Genomic DNA, 15,653 nt, shown 5'->3' on the forward strand with positions numbered 1-15,653 from the left:
AATTTGATCTGTTATTCTGCCAGCACCTTAAGTGGTTTGGAGAGCAGTTTGATAGATCATCAAAGATCTGATGGTGTTATTAACAAACTGGTGATATTCTAAGATTGGGAAAACCAAGGAACAGCATGCTTCAAGACAGAATGATTTACTGAAAATTCTTAAACAGACTAACTCCAAGCTGATTTACATTAAAAGTGCAAAACTGGTGTTATTGAGTTGAAATATATGGGTATGTATGTATCATCAGAAGGCTTGAAAATAGATACCAAGAAAGAAAGAGTCACAGTGCAGGTGCTGTGAATAGAGATTTTGGAAGTGATAGAGTATATTTCTTTCTTTAGTCTGAACTAAGTGAAAATGAGCTTATCATTATGAGAAGAATTAGACTATGAAGTTGTATAGTACTTGAGCAGAAAAGGAGAGAGAAAGAGAGAGCGAGAGAGAAAAGCAGAGACAGAAAGAGAGATAGGGAGAGAAAGAAAACTAAATGCTTAAACAGTAAATGAAGTGTCAACTTTGAAGTGTTTTGATGTGAATAAGTCAGTCCCAATACAACTGGATGCCAGATAAAATTTTTGGTATAGTGGCCTATAAGATGGTAACTTAATTGCCTATGGATCTGACAAGCCCAGTTTCAGAAAGAAATAAAAATCCTGCTCATGACTCAGTTGACCCAAATTTAATTAGCAGATGAGTGTGTCTGTTCTGGGGGAAAGAGAGTATATGCAGGGCTTGGAGGAAGGAGGTTAGAGTTAGACAAGCCTATCCTATGTGGCCCAGAGTGGGATGTCTGATTGAAATTCTCCTCATGACCTGCCTAGCCTGACAATGATGATTGTATGTAGGGGAGGGAGCTAGGGCTACAAGGAATCTTGCAGACCCCATTATAATGTATAATATAAATATATAAACGCACTATTCTTTCCATCTGTCTCTCCACTATGCTCTGCTTACCCCCACCTACAAGGCATCTGAAGGATACAACAACAAAGAAACATGAACATTTTTATTTTAATCAGAAGTAAGAGTCAGAGGACATTAACTGGCCATGACACTTGGGGTCCTTGGACTACAGCCTGCAAATACACAGCTCGGCAGCCCACTACATGGTTTCCCACCAGCTCACTTGTAAACAGCAAGCAACTACCACAAAGGATAACCACAGGTCTCACTGACTTTAACTATACCTAAAAGTCAGAAAATAAATCTTGTACTGTTTACCTGACATTTGCTCTGTAGTTAGTAACCAACCAGAACTTGTCTTACACCCCTCATTCTCATAATAACTTTCCTGGCTTTTCTATCAAAACTCTTAAACTACCCTACCTTCTCTGCTCATATCTTCTAACGAACCTAACACTTCTCTGCACACCTCTCATAGTACCCAGTACCTACCTACCATCTGCACTGATTGTTTTTTGTGTGCATCCTCTCTTTGCTTGTCCAGTCAGCTGGTGTTGATCTCTTGTCCTTGTAATGCTTTCTCTCCAACCCTTCAACTTTTTTGCCATATACTTCCTGTATCTTCCTAATGATTGCATAGAACTCCATTTCTCATACTATCCAAGGGCTCCTCTGTACTCCCTCCCATAATCCTTTGCACCATTCAAATCCACACTGCAGGAAATGGCACCATTCTTTCCATTCTATCTCTCTGCTACGTTCTGCTTACCCCCTGCTACAATGCTTCTGGTGGTTACAACAAAGAAATGTGAACATTTTTATTTGAATCAGAAGTAAGAGTCAGAGGTATGTATTTGGCATATTTTTGGCAACTCTGTTATAATTTAAGGTAATAACACGGGTATAGTAGCATATGTCTAACACTCCATGCTGCCGTGGAATATTCAGTCAGTAGTGAATATATCTCTTTCTGCTTGCTACCAAGTTCTTAGCAATTGCTGCTAATATGATTTAAAGGAACTGTTGGGCATTACGGGCTAAGTCTTAAGTGAGAAGGATCTTAGAGTGATTGTTTTCTGTGACCACATATCATTGCATTTTCATCTATAGGACTAGAAACTGAAGCATAAACTACTTAAGTCTTCCCATGACCTAATTAGAAAGTATAAGCACTGTTATACTAGTAATTATACTACTGTGTACAGAGACCGAATGCAGATGTAAATGCTCAATTTAGAGATCCTGACTGTTGCAGATATTGTCTACAAAATAATCACTGGCTACTAGTCCTCCATACATGCACTGTTCTCAACACTGGTATCTTCAATATATGCTGCAGCTGCCTTATGTGAAGGCAAAGTCAGGGCATAGTGAATGTTGTATGATGCTCCATGGTGTATGCTGCTGTATTTGTCTCAAAGCTTAAACACCGCTGCCAATATAATCTGTTGCTCAGTGCCTAGTGGCCAGCTATTTCATTAAAATGATTAGTTATGGTCTAGCAAGTACTGTGAAAATATTGTGGGTTTATTACATACTATTTTGCTTAAAACGTACTATTACGTCATAACAGGTGCACTCTATTCTAAGTGTAATTGCAGACCTAATTATCTTAAGGAATATTGCTAACTGACTAAGTAAATTTGTTGGAAATGATATTGTTGAAGTATTTAGCAAAGGTTAATAGCTACCTATAATATTCAGTCTTAACTACTATACATTTTATATTGTAATCTCAGCTGCTTCTTGTGAGGATATTATCCTGTTGCCTAAATCTCCTGTGCTCACCACTCTCTCTACCTTCACCTTCCTTCCCTCTCTACCCCACATTTACTGTGTCTCCGGAAGTATCCAGTTAATCCTTATCTCTCCTTCACAGGACATTACCTGGCCATAACACGCGGGGTCCCTGGAATACAGCCTGCAAATACCCAGCTTGGCAGCCCACTACACATTTTCCCACCAGCTCACTCGTAAACAGTAGACAACTACCACAAAGGATAATCTCAGGTCTCACTGACTTTAACTATACCTAAGAGTCAGAAAATAAATCTTGCACTGTTTACCTGCCATTTACGCTGCAGTTAGTAACCAACCAGAACCTGCCTTACACCCCTCTTTCTCATAACTTTCCTGACTTTTCTATCAAAACTCTTAAACTACTAATACTAACCACCACCCCCTAAGCACTTCCTACCTTCTCTGCCCATATCTTCTAACTAACTTAACGTTTCTCTGCACACCTCTCATAGTACCCAGTACCTACCTTCTCCACTGATATTTTTTGTGTGCATCCTGTCTTTGCTCATCCAGCCAGCTGGTGTTGCTCCACTCTGCTTGCCCTCACTACGTTCAGGCTCACTTCACTCCCCCACCATACCCCAATTTCCACCCACCTCCACTACATCCACATTTATCTTTCCACCTAACCACACCTCTCACCTCATTACCCAATCACATACACCTACCCATATCACCCAACTCTCTTCTGTAACCCCTCCTACAGGTAAATCCACTCTGCCACTCTCCCTATCACTGATCCACCAGCCACCACTCCCAAACCCTACCCTTCACAAAGGCTACAATTCACACAAATCTTAACAATTAACATGTTACTAGTGCATATTACTTCTCTAATTATACTATCAGCAATTCCTCTTCCCACCTCTTTCCATACCCACTTATAAGTAACCTCACATTATGCATCTACTGCTGCCTTTCACCAGAATAACATTCAATCTCACTTCTCAATCTCTTCCTCTGTCCTTACCCCATCACCCATGACTACTCATACTTTAAAATACTACCTCACCCCAACTAGGATCAACCCTCCCTAAAATTCAATAGACAAATAATAAAACTCTTGCAGTCCATTTTTTACATTGCCTCTAAATTATCTTGCTGTGGGGATATTCATCACAACCCCAGACCAACAACTCCTTCAAACTTACCCCTACCTCAAATTCCCCATCTCTCTAATAGTATAAATCTACTTCCTAGGAAAACAACTGACCTACTGTTTCTAAATATAAACTGTAGAAGTATCTCCAATATAATCCATGACCTGCATGCCTGTCTTCCACTATACTTGCCAGATATAGTGGTTATAACTGAGACTTGGCTAAAGCCACATATCAGCAATAATGAAATTATTCCCCCAGGAAATAATATACTAAGGAAGGACAGAAAGACAAAAAAAGGTGGTGGCATTGTTATATTGTTTAAGAACCACCTCACAGTGCACAGATTAAGTATACAATATCCCTCTGTTGACAATGCAGAAATATTGTTCACCCAACTGAAACTCAACTCCAAAAAACTAATAAACATAATTGGATACAATATACCCCTTCCCCCGGCAACAATATACCCACTCTAGAAAACGTGCTCCACTGGTCCTTTTTATCTCTCCAAAATGAAAACATAATTCTCTGTGATTTTGATATAGATTGGCAATCCTGTAACTTTTCCACCCCAACAAATCAGATTAATCTCCATGGCTTTACCCAAGTCATCCAAACACCAACAAGAATTGACAAGACAACTAACAGGGAATCAATCCTTGACTGGATTCTAACTAATAAACCAAGCCACCCCTCTCTTGCAGGTTGCCTCCCTGATGGTCTAAGTGACCATCCGCCAGCCTTCCTTCTAAAACAACGTAACCATAATCCCAAAGGCACAGTCTACCATTTCATTAAGAGCAAAGAGAACTTTAACTCCACCAATTTCACTGTAGAACTAAAATATTGCAATTGGACACCCCTGAAATACCTGGAATTAAATGAGGCTGTTACTTACTTTACTGTCACCTTTTTAAATGTATTAGATCTTCATGCCCAACCTAGAACCATAAGAATCAGATCTAATCCTACTCCATGGCTTACCAAAGAAACCAAATCCATTCTCAAAGCCAGAGATAAAGCATGGGATCACTGGAACACTTTTACGTAACGAGCTGCAAAACAAAAGTATCAGGAGCTTAGGAATAAAGCTATGAAACTAGCAAAACTTGACAAAATTAATTACTATTCCAGCCTTCAAACCAAGCACCAAAATCACCCTCAAAAATTTTGGGCAGCCATTAACTACTACTAGCAGGCAAAAATGGAACTCCCTCTTCCACCTTAATAAATAACTCAGACAGCATTCCCACTCAATTTAATAAATTCTTTACTGAAACAATACTGACCCTAGCCAACCAACAGAAAAATCAACACACACCACCATCCACTGAACCCATCACTAGTCACATAAGGACTAGCTCCTTCCAATTTCTGCCAGTCTCTACAGATAGTATAAAAAATTACCTCAAAAAGCTAAAGTCCACTACTCTGGCTGCTGACAAATTACCAGGGGAATTCCTAAAAACTGCTGCCAATGCAGTGGCCTACCCTACAGCCATTCTAATTAACAGATCCCTTTCAGAAGCCACAGTCCTGGAAATCTGGAAAATATCTCACATACTCCCCCTACATAAAGGAGGTAACTCTACAGAACTTACAAACTACCGACCTATAGCAATTCTATCCCCTTTAGCAAAAATCCTTGAAGAGTGCATACACTTCCAAATGATTGACTACTTGCACACACACAAGTGCCTGACTAACACCTAGCATGGCTTTCGACCCTTCCATAGTGCCACCACTGCCTTATTGTCCTTCTCCAATATGCTAAACTCTCATAGAAATAATGGTAAATTTGTTTCTGCCACCTTTCTTGACCTGTCAAAGGCCTTTAATATGGTTAAACATGACATTCTTATCAAAGAACTATCCAAAGTAGGGCTCTCTCATCCCTCCATAGCCTGGTTCCAAAGTTATTTAGCTGGCCGTCAGCAAGCAGTGCTGTGGAAACAAGAACTCTCCCACCTTCTTCCAGTTACTCTTGGTGTTCCCCAGGGTTCTATTTTAGGCCCTCTGCTTTTAACCCTCTATACCAATAAGCTCCATTCATCCACTCCCAATGCATCTGTCATCCAATATGCAGATGATTCTATGTTAATTTGTGCAGCTTCCTCACTATAGGAACTTCACAAATTAACTCAGGAATCTTTCCTGTCTATTGAAACATGGCTATCCAATATCTAACTCATTCTAAACCCTGCTAAAACCAAACTTCTACTATTTAAACCCACTAGGTCCACCACATCAACTTCCACCTTTAATATCATGTCCAGTCACAAAACTACTATCTCTCCTACAGAGCACACCAAACTCCTGGGCATAGAGATTTATAACAATCTAAGATTTGATATTAACATTTCCTGACCAGCAAGGTACCCTCTACAGAAATAGGCAATTCCTTACTCAACAAACAAAAGCTACCATAGCCCACACTCACCTCATTTCTAACCTCCTCTATGCTGCACCTATTCTCACCAACCTTAGAAAAGCAGACCTAGATAAGCTTGACTCATGCTATGACAAAATCGCTAGATTTGCCTCTGACTCCCCATTTAGATCTCACCACTGCTCATCCTTGAAGCAGCTCAACTGGTTGGAACTTCCTCAACTCTTGCATTACAACCATCTCTGGCCCATAAAATTCTATATCAATCAGAGAAAAACCCTGCATTACAAAACGTACTTCCCCTCCACACCAATAACAGAATTCTTAGCTCCAGTAACAGATTTATTCTCACAGTAACTAAGTCTAATAATACAGCAGGCGACACCCACTTTTCTAATTATGTATCCAAAATCTGGAATGCTCTACCCTGTAACATAACTACTATCACTTCCTTCACACAGTTTAAAAAAATCATTAAAACTGCATTTCATTAATAACTGGATATGCTCTTCCACTACACCAGGCTCCCCTATGCTAGATCCTCTTTGACCTTTCTATTCTCACACCTCAAGATGAATGGATAGATCCAGGTTCTATGACTGTATAAATACATACAATATAATAAAAATTGATTGATGTTATGGATTAGACTCTAACAATCTTTATGAAGCTGTTGTTTTGCACGTCTCTCCAGCAATGATCTTGATTTTTTTTTTATTTCCTTTAGACTAGTGACTCTATTACTGTATTACTTCTCCGTTTTACTAATTTGCTATGTATGTACATACTGCTTTTAATTAGGACTCCCTGCCTTTTGTATGTAATTTTTCTTTGCAAACTGTATTTTTTTATTACATGTTATTGATGTGTGAGGAGCTCTTCTCCCCGGGCCTCCACTGAAAACGGACCTGTGTCCAGTGAACTATCCCGGTTAACAAATGTAAAATAAAATAAATAATAAATAAATAATGATGACTTTCTACTAGATACTCATTCTGTCTTTAGTGTCCTGGTGTTTTGTGCCCTTCATTGACCCACATATGGTTCGGGTGGATCAAGAAGTAAGTGATTGTTTTTGATGCTTATCATAGTAGTAATTCAACAGAATACATCATTTCTTAAGACCAGGTAGGTAAGAGGGTAAAGTTAAAACAAACAATTTTTTCACTTCAGTGACTACTTTAAATCAAATACTTGTTGACTATGATTTGAAGTTATAGAGACTGTGAAGTTACAGGTCACAATGGCTACTAGTGTGCTTTTTGCGACATTGACTTGATGCAGGTATTCATGATAATGACCTCACCCACACTATACAAGTATGGAACTGAAGATTTTTTAGGGTAGTCACTTAGGTGTGATTGAATTCTTGTCTTCAGTCAAAATTTATTTATTGATTAAAACAAGATCACATGTGGAAAGTAGTGCAGTCAGACTTAGAATATTTAGATATGCAAGGGTCTGTCAGTGAAGTCACCAAGTGGGTTGAAGGAGGGCTTTTCCCTTTGCAAATATGTTATGTTGATAGTTTGCTGTTAACATCAGAGATTAGATAAATTGTCTATTTTCAACAGACTAGTTGTAACAACAATGTATAAATGTAGCCATGCACCAGATTTTTAAAACAGAAATTTCAACATGTGGTGTATGGACTGAATTATTCACAGTGTAATGGTAACATTGGGAGAACATTTAACTGTGAAATAAACAAAAACCCATAAAGACAATCAAGGGCATTCTTAGTGACTGTTATATTTATATGCTTCTATCCTTGGTGGAATACATCGTTCCTTTTCTCTCCCATACATGGTGTATGCTTATTGCCTGTTCAGACATTGATAGGTCCTAAAGAGCATCTACTGTACTTCCTTAATACTGCTATTCCTTATGCATTCGCAAGTTTACACTGGGATTGACTAGTGTGGCCTTATGGATGGTACTGGAAAGTCAGAAATGGTCATAAGACTCAATGACCTTCAAATATCTATACATCTGTGAATTAAATCTTGAAAGCATGAGTTTAATAGAAAACAGAAAGACAACAAACCAATCTAAACAGTAGTTCTATTATGATTAAGGAGCAAGATATGTATCATCAGTTAAAGATGGCGAATGAGTAAGTGTTCAACAAAGTTTCACTGAAAGGCAGATAGGAAGTGTTTTGAAATCTGAATAAAATAAGATCTTTTGCTTTTTTTCCCTAAAGAAGGAAATTTGCTGAGAAGAAACTGAAGACATTTGTTCAAGATGCATATGCCCAAAAGAGACCTGTATTCAAGAAGCCTTCAGCCAGGAAGTGTATCAGGAAGTATGTTGACAGAAATTCAATAAGGTGTTTATGCAGGCATTTCTAGAAGTAGCAGCAGAGATCACCATAATAGACTTTTTGAAGGGACAGTCATGATATTCCTGTAAATAGCTCACAGGAAGAATGGCTCAAAAAACTTCCAGGTACTTTAAAGATTTAATATATAAACTTCAGAACAACTAGCTCAACAGCTTTCACAAAACATGTTTCATCAGGTTTAAAACTTGCAGTACAAAAACCAAAACATTTAACCTCATTCAGTGACATCATCCTAATTAACATAATCATCTCTTAAAGACAAACAAATCAGTGATAGTCAAATATAAACTCCTAGCTTAAAACAATAAAAACATTCATTATTTCAGTGGCAGCATTTTTAAAAATGGTTTTAAATTGGGTCTATGTTCTCTTACTGAAATGAAAAAACTGAACAACTAAACTGTGAATGGGGAAACAGCGAATGCGGACATTACCGAATGACGACTTCTATGAAAATAAACACATTGAACGGCCATTGTTGGACAACAATCAAGAAGTAATGGGAGACATAAGTTAAGTGAAGGGAAGCCTTGTAAATTTGCCCTATTCCCCACTGTACTGTGATCTTGGAGCTGGTATATATAGTTAGTGGGGGTGTGGGGTGGCAGCCCCTTCAAATTGGGGTGTGGGAACAAAGTCAACCCACCTTCGTTGGTTGTGTTTGTGATGTTGGCTGACTATGGCCATTCGATATATTTATTTTCGTAGAAGTTGCCATTCAGTAATGTCCATATTCGCTGTTTCCTTTTCACAATTTAGCTATTCACGTTTTTTTTTTTTCATTTTGGTAAGTGAACATAGACCCTTTAAATTACACATTTCATTTAACCCTGGTAACTGATAAGACATTAAAATATTCATCCATTTTCTTTCTAGAGCTTCAGTTCTGCTTACCAAATCCTCACCTCTAGTATAGTTCTTAACTGGCTGTAAAACTGAAAATTTAAAGTGATGTGTTGGTCATCAGTTTCTATTATGTCCTTCACTAAAGCATTTGTCTTCACTAACCTCTTTATATAGAAATCAAAAATAAACAAAATAGATTCCAAACTGGCTGTAATCTTTTATTTTTGAGGAGGGATTACTTTCTATACTTGACCTGCCTTTTCTTTAAGGCTGGTTTTAAAGGTACAGAACTAACCTAGGTGGGTTGTCAGCAGCCAACTGTATGATCCATGTTAACTCTCCGTACTCTGTATCATTGACAATGCTCCCCCCCCCGTTTCATCTGTGCAACATGTAATTGGTTGCTTCTAGAAATGTTTTAATATTTAAAGACTGTCATGATTATGTGAAGTTTGTCTGAAGAAGGGTTTTTAATCTGAAAGTGCTTACGTTTTATAATAAAATATTACGGCCAGTTTGGACTCTGTTTCTTTTGTTTTTGGATTTGTTCTTACAAGAGGTTCGAGAGGAGTCCTTAAAGGAAGTTAAGATGCTTGTGTTTTGCTAACCTCTTTATGTCTGACATAAGTCCCATAATCCTTTCTTTAAGTTTTCTATTTGTCTTACCTCTATAGAACGAGACAACATTAGTGGTGCTACAGGTCGTATAACTATTAAATCTAAATTCAATTTTTGTAACAGGATGAAGAAAGAAGGAAATTCTGTTAATAAGCATACAAGTACAATTATGACATAGAAAGGTGCCCCTCTTTTGTGGCACTATTTTCTCTCTCATTCTAAAATCTTTATAGCACAGCCTTTTAAGTTCTTACCTTTCCTGTAAAATAAACTTTGGAATTAGAGGGAGATAGCATTCCAATGCTTCCACTTCTTCCAGTATGTACCAATTCCTCTTAATCACATTCTGAAATAATTCAGTGTGACTATTGTAATTAGTGGTAAACATTAACTTAGTAATACCACCATTTTGGATAAAATTTGTAGAAACTAAGGGAATCATACCTCTCAACCTCTTAGAGTAAGAAATCTGGACAAAATCATGAAAAAAGTGGGACAAAGGTCCAAAAATAGGGGCATTTTTTAAATATTGCTCTTATAAATTTGATAGAATAACAGGTTTTGCATTAGCATACATTTTCTGAAGGTTAGAAAATCTGAAACTGAAATGTCTGTCATTATTTTCTAACTTCAGTCTTTAATGATTTGCCACTAATTTGCTAGAAAAAAACTCAATTTTATGAAAAATGAAACAAAAGTATGAGGCAGAAATCTGGGCATTCTGCAAAAGTCTGTACAGTTGAGAGGTATATAGGGATCTGTATTAAAAAAAAGCTTTGCTTTTGATTTCATTGCTGAGCAACATCATTTTTAATTAAATTTACATAGTATATATTGTATCCTCGATTCACAAACTCATAGCCTAAGCTCTTGATCTGTTCTTCAAAAATAGTACTATTTGTGTTCAATCTTGAAGACCTAATCATTTTCCTTTTTTCTATAGTCTTAAAATAGAAATGTGGGTACCTACTTGTATGATGCAAATATGTATTTCTTCCTGTAGGTTTCTTATAAACTTTTGTATTCAACTCACCTATTAATTTTTTATGTAACTCCATGCCTAGAAAACATATTTTATACAGTGAATGACAAACCAACAATTAATTTAGGTAATTCTTAAATCATTCTAGAGCTTCAGATGAACTGTTCCATAACATAAAAATAAAATCTATAATGCATTTATAAAATAAAACATTTTTAAGATATGGGTTATTAGAGTTAAATACATAACTATCTTCCCATTTTGACATAGCTAAGTCAGCATAAGCATTGGCTACATTAGTACCCCCTTCTTCTGTAGGTTATAACAAACCTGAAATTTCAAAACATTAGTTTCCAGTACTACTTGTAGTACTTTACATGTAGTTTGAATCTGAACATTAGTATAGTCGGTATTCACATTCAAATTCTGTCTAATGGCCTCTATACCATAGCTGTTAGGAATCATTGTAAACAGAGAATCAACATTCAGTGTAACAAATAAATATGTATCAGCACTGTTATCCTTCTTCCATAAAGCTAAATTCCTTAAAAAATATGCACTATCCATAATACAACTTTTCATGTTTTTTAACATCTCTTTCAATTTATCCTCTAAATATATGGATTTGAGTTAAGTAGCTCAACACTTGAAACAACCGGTCTAACAGGAGGATCATTAAGATTTGTATGGATCTTCAGCAAACCATATATAACTGGTACTAGAGGATCTGTCACAATAAAAAATTGCAATAATTGCAATTACAGTGAACCATTTAGACACCTACTATAAATATCAGCATCATGCTGAGAAATTAGCTTATCCTCCAGGGGCTTTATGATAGGTTTATAACTATCTTCATTCTGCAGATGTTCCAACATTGCAGCAATATATTTAACCTTATCCATCACTACTATTGCCCCACCCTTATTAGATGATTTGATTAATTCCTTATCCTCTAATGATTTTAAAGCAAGTTTCTCTTCAAGTGTTAAATTATTGAAGCCATAGACTTCATATTAGAATGCGCAAACATGTCACCTAAGTGTTTTCACAAGCTTTTTGAAACACACTCACTACTGGATGACTTACTGGAATAAAAGTACTAGGTTTCCTGTCAGACCCTGGCTGAGTCAATACATGTGTAGGAAAAATAACTTTGAGGTTTATGTTCCTTGGAAACAGTCTTAAATTTGTTAAACAATCTGAAATATGCTCATTCTCAGCTGAAATAAAAGTCAACCCCTTATTTAATACTTACAGTTCAGTATCAATCAATGAATAAAAGGAGATATTATGAACTATGTATTATGCACTTTTTGCCAGATACCTTGGTTAAGTTTGTGATCTGCTCCTCGTCCTCAGCCTTGGTACTTTTTCCTTTGCCTTTTCCTCCTTGTTTTCTTAAGTCTTCTTTGCTCCCCTGAGGCACGGATAAAGGAACCACCATTGCAAGCCCTGGGAAATCAACACCTACTGGGTCAAGTGCCATTACATCATTTTCATCAACTGGCATTGACATATAGAAGCAGAATATGATGATGTGATTTCCACATTATCTGTTCATCTCCAAGCCTACTACATATGTGTCACAAGTTTACAGGCCAAGTAAGCACATTCCCCTCTTCAAAATCTCACTTATCATGCTGTAGTTTCATCTTCGTAGTAGCAATCAAATGCTGTTCAAAATTTTTTTCGCTCCATCATTTTGTCAAAGATCTTATACAGCACATTTCACAGGTGCATTTCTAGCTGCATGCTTAACTCATTCATGTTACTCGGTAATTCAGCCTCAAAAATCACAAAAAAATATTCATAATAGCCATATACTCCAGGCTACGTTTTAAATTATGTGCCTGGCAAGCCTTGACAAGCTTTAAAATGCCTACCTATAGGGAACTTCAGTCTTAATGTATGATCTTTAGCTTTATATACACATCAAAGCTTAACCACTGATACTTAAGCTTTTTAAAAGTGTGTATTTTGTGCTCAAGACTTTTAACTTTCAGATCAAATGAATCATTAATGGCAGTTACTAGTGAATCACTGTGCACAGCCAAAATTCCAGTATTTATAAATTCAGGTATCAAAGGATTGTTTGCAACATATAACCAAGAACATAATCTGGTATTTGAATAATTTATAACTTGTAAATACAGTAAAGGCAAGGTACCTTCTATTTCATTTGCTACAGTTCCCATAATCTGCAAGCACACCAGAAACAATTATCTAAGAAAGGAACACCGGCAGCTCAAGCAGGCTGAAAGTCCAAGCCAGAGCAATAACATGCCAAAAAACTCAACAGAAAGAACAGCTCATAAAACTTCCAGGTACTTCACAGATTTAATATATAAACTTCAAAACAACTAGCTCAACAGCTTTCACACAACATGCTTCATCAGGTTTAAAACTTGCAGTGAAAAACAACAACAAGAAAACCCTCATTCAGTGACATCATCCTAATTAATATAATCATCTCTTAAATGGAAATAAATCAGTAATAGTCAGCTATAAACATCCTAGCTTAAATAAAAACAAAATCAAAAACATAAATTTTTTCAGTGGTCGCGTTTTTATAAATGGCTTTAAATTACACATTTCATTTAACCCTGGTAGCCAATAAGACCTTTAAATATTACTTTTAGAGCTTCAGTTCTACTTACCAAATTCCTACCTCTATTACAGTGTTTAACTACTTGTAAAACTAAAATTTAAAGTGATGTGTTTCATCATTCTCTATTATATGCTTTGCTAAAGCATTTGCCTTACATAATCTGTTTATATCTGACATATGTTCAATAATCTTTTCTTTATATTTTCTGTTTGTGTTACTTATTTATAGTGAGTCATATTTCATACAGGTAGCAATATACACAACATCAGTGGTGCTAAAAGTTGCATAACTCTTAAATCTATATTTTTTTTATAACAGGATGAAGAAAGCACTTCAATGCTTCCACTTCTTCCAATATGTACCTGTTCTTCTTAATCACACAGTGTGCCTAATGTTAAGTTGTCAGTCTCGCCTTCATTCTTGCTGGATGGGTTCGGAGCCGAACCTCAGCTCCAACTCGGCCTATTACTAAAGCTCGAGAGCTATTTTTACCGGCTCGAGGCTATCCTATGTCCCATAATGCTAGGCGTGATATACCCAGATCTCGTTTGCCGCTTCAGCTACGAGGTTGCGTCTTTTTGCCGGCTCCAGGTTGTATTAATATTTTTCTTGTATTTAGTCAGCTTTTTGGGTTAAAATCTTAGCGATAGTTTTTTATAGTTACTACCCTTTAAATCCCTGTTTAGGATTCCCTCTTAGGTAGTTTTTTATACAGTTTTTCCCCTTACTGAATAGTTAGGCCTTTGGCCAAACTTCTTCCATACTTTTCTGTAGTAGTAAATCCCTTTGGATTTTTTCTGTAGATGTATGTGTGTGCCTAGTTAAATTGTATTAAAAAGTGTGCTTTTTTTTTTGTTTATTTCTTGGTCTGTTACAACCTTTTTGTGTGTGTGCGTGTTGGCTGATTGTGACTAGACCACCCAGAGTTGTCTTTTTCTACCCATCATCCTTGTTTTCAGGATGTCGAAAGACACCAAGGTCTCGGGCTTCAAGAAGTGTGACTCGAGCTGTCAGAAGATGTCTCTGACAGATGGTCACACTTCTTGTGTATATTGTCTGGGCCCTCTGCACCTGCAGGTCTCTTGTTCTGTCTGCCATGCGTTCAGTCCAAGAGTCCTGCAGGAACGCAGAAACAAACTTATTTTGAGAGGCTTGTTAAAGCCTGAAGGTTCCCTGGCTAAGCCTTCATCAGGTAACCCTTCCAAGCCCACCAATCCTTTGGCTCCATGTTCGGAGCCATCGCCGAGCGGTGCTACTACTACCACTGCATTGGTTCCGGCCAGAACCGATGATTCGAGGCCTCAGTTGGCTCTGACTCTGCTGTTGGAGCCATCTTCGAGAAGAAAGCGTTCCAGGTCTCCTTCCCTGGAATCTGTCCATTCGGCTCTGAAGTCTCCCTTGTTATCGGAGCGGAGTCACAGGTCCCATTCCTCTAAGTCTTCCAGGCTGTCAGACCATGACCTCGAGAGGGTGGTTAGCAGACTACTTAAGTCGCAGGCACTGGCCCAAATGTTGCGTAGCCCTCCTTATCAGGCAGTGGCTTTCACTACTCCCTCTTCGATTCCTCCTCCGACTCTTCCTTTGAGCTCGGAGCCGGAGATCGTAGGGGTCAGGACCGTCAGAACGTCAGAGCCGATACCACTCCTTTCGGCTCCCTCATCGGCTTCAATCTCTTCCTTGGTTCCATCCTTGGAAGGATCCGGCCGCTGGGACTCTCTCGTCGGTTCCAAGGGGGCAAGTGGCATCGGACCCTTGTCTGACCCTGTTCTCCCTCTCGGAGCTTCGGCGCATGTGAGTTCGGCCCTGACATCGGCCTCGGAGCCGTCTCTCTCGGTGCCGGGAGGAGTCCTTGTCTCTTCGGAATGGGGACCCTCTTCCCTGCCTGATAGGGGCACCTTTGAGGTCATGAGAAGTGTGCTGGCCCCTGTGCCTGCTCCATGGTCAGCTCCTTTGGCTCCTCCCTCTGTGGTGCCTGCTTCAGTCTCTATCCGCTCTTCCGATCCCGAGCATGGAGAACTGACGCTACAGGTAGCCCCATTGGGTGTATCCTCCTC

The sequence above is a fragment of the Protopterus annectens genome, chromosome 8.part0 (assembly GCF_019279795.1).
Source record: "Protopterus annectens isolate FY-2018-M chromosome 8.part0, PAN1.0, whole genome shotgun sequence".
Taxonomy (NCBI): domain Eukaryota; kingdom Metazoa; phylum Chordata; order Ceratodontiformes; family Protopteridae; genus Protopterus; species Protopterus annectens.